Below are 2,326 nucleotides of genomic sequence, written 5' to 3' on the forward strand. Positions count from 1 at the left end.
AAGCTCGCATGAAAAATGAAGCAGAAACAGATCGAATGGTACTGCATTTAGATGTGAGATAAATATATTACATCTAGATGTGAAATAGCAATTCTGTTTTAATATAGTCAGTTAATTTGCGATCTAGCGTATTTTCTAACAGAACAATATATATGTTGCATGGAGTACAACATGGAATTCTCAAACAAGGGAAACGGAGGAGAAAAGAGGGAAGGAAGAAAAAGGCAAAGTATATGTTTCGGCAACCAAAAACTGCAAACGATAATTGCCAAATAAATTCATAGCAAATTGTTTATTGCCAGGATCTTATTCATTTTTCTTCCAGCTCATGATAAGATCCCAGTTTCATGGAAGTACAGAGGAAGAGGAGGGAGGTAAATATGCACACTTGGCTCTGCACTCGTCCATTGTTTTGTAGCATTGCCAATTGCCTACACAACAATAGCATCTATATTTATCTGGGTTGCAGATTGGTATAGTTGCACTCTTTATGCACCACGGAGGAATACGCTCGCCATTGACACCGACGACTTCAACTATAAAAGTTTATAGACAAATAAACCATCAATATTCAAAACTAATAAAAGAATTAAAATGAAAGAATGGTTAAATAATCGACTGATGGGGAAATATGAGTGCCACTTACACTGCCCGTGAATAGCGAAGCATACGAGAAGAAGTAGCAACAGGGCGTGAACTTGCTTAGTGCACTTTCCCATGTTGCAGCCGATCGACCACGACTGCAATATTTGATCTGATCCAAGAACGATAGGATGTGTCTTCGTTTGACTTGCAGCCTTCTGATCCATGGTTCATATATATAGAAACAAATCTTTCTCTTTTTATTACCATATATCTTCGGTAATTAATGCGTGACACCCTTATATTTTTCTTTATGGTATGCACGACATCCTTCTAGTATTGTACAAACTTATTGATGAAAAAAGATATACATACAAGATATACTATTTGCGACAAATTAATAGCCCCAAATTAAGTTGAGTATCAAATATATATATATATATATATATATATATATATATAATATGTATATATATACTAATTACAAATTGGATCGCCCTCTTCATAATCTCAAATTAATTATCTACTAAATAATTGTCCGTGCGTTGCAAAGGGGGCATAGAAATTCTAGCAGATTAGCCTGTGACTGCATGCCTATTATTATGTTGGTGTGCTAAAATCTTAGCAAGTTTTTATACATACATTTACCTCTCATCTTATTGGTAACCATTTTGGTAAAAACTTATTTAAAAGTCACATGAGTCATTTTGTCCAGCCTTGAGACCATACTAGGCTTACTAAGAAATATGTCGATCTATTATTTACCACGCATTATAAGAAAGCCTGTTCCATTTAAGCTAAAAAAAGCCTGTTACTATTGTAGAGTTATGTGCTAATGTACCGAACTAACATCCGTGGACCTAATTAAGAACTTGCACGGGCAGACTTGATCTAAACATATGGATTAAGTGCTCAGCCCAACTACAGAGTACGCCATGATCGTGCTTCACGGTCCAGGCTGGATTCGGTAGTTAAGAGTTGGGTTCTCTAAGCTAGTGTAGCAAACACTAATGTCTGGAAATGCATGGCTTCCAGGCTGCTACATAATCTGGAAAAGCATCTTTGCACATAGCCAAACAATAAAAGAGAAAGAGTAAAGAAGAACGGGCCAATGCAAAGAACCATCAATTCATCCTCAAAAAGAAACACCAGACTATGAGAGGTCACCTTGATTTAGCGACTGTATGCTATGAGGCAGGTAAGGAGAGCTTGCGATGATGGCGGAGATCACCGCTGCCGATCCAATTCGAGACGGGGAACACAAAAGGAGAGGAGAAGATAGATGTTCAGTCGTGAGTAAGGGGATTGGAAACTGAAACAAGTATATGAGATGAGATAGAGCGAGGGAGAGAGCAACTCACGGTCGACCGACGAGGGACTCCTGCTGGCTGCTGCTTCGGGCTTGCTGGCTGTAGAGATGAGAGAGGAGCAGCTTGGGAAGGCCACCTATGGTTCACACCATCACAAGCACGAGAGAAGCTAGGGAACAGAGTGATGTGGTGGTGTGATGCCCTGTGCAGCCCGAGCAAGAGCACTTTATAAAGGATCGAGGCACGGCTAAATCGTTGGACTCTATTATCTTTCACTGTGGACGGTCAGAGGAACCCCGGCTTTTCCCTCCACTTGGGGCTGCTCCTCCTTTTCGGGTGTTGAGGCTTTAACGCAATGCAGGTGCGGACAAGGCCTACTAAAATTTTTCATTCTAGAAACCACGAGAAAGCATGTGTTCCATTCTAGCAATCTG

At 39.9% G+C, this 2,326-nt stretch overlaps 1 long non-coding RNA gene across 2 annotated transcripts; it reads right to left on the reverse strand.

Annotated features, from left to right (window-relative positions):
• Positions 1-253: 253 nt before the first annotated feature.
• On the reverse strand, positions 254-2,079 carry LOC125529942 (uncharacterized). 2 transcript variants are annotated; one of them, XR_007292795.2, is made up of 4 exons: positions 1,944-2,079; positions 1,750-1,815; positions 647-800; positions 254-536 (listed from the first exon to the last, which is right to left on the reverse strand). It is a non-coding gene; the product is annotated as an uncharacterized LOC125529942 (long non-coding RNA). The 2 variants fall into 2 exon arrangements; XR_007292794.2 differs by having other exon boundaries at positions 647-1,815.
• Positions 2,080-2,326: the final 247 nt, after the last annotated feature.

This window comes from Triticum urartu, chromosome 3A (assembly GCF_056163025.1).
Source record: "Triticum urartu cultivar PI428250 chromosome 3A, HENAU_Tu73, whole genome shotgun sequence".
In the NCBI taxonomy this organism is placed as follows: Eukaryota; Viridiplantae; Streptophyta; class Magnoliopsida; order Poales; family Poaceae; genus Triticum; species Triticum urartu.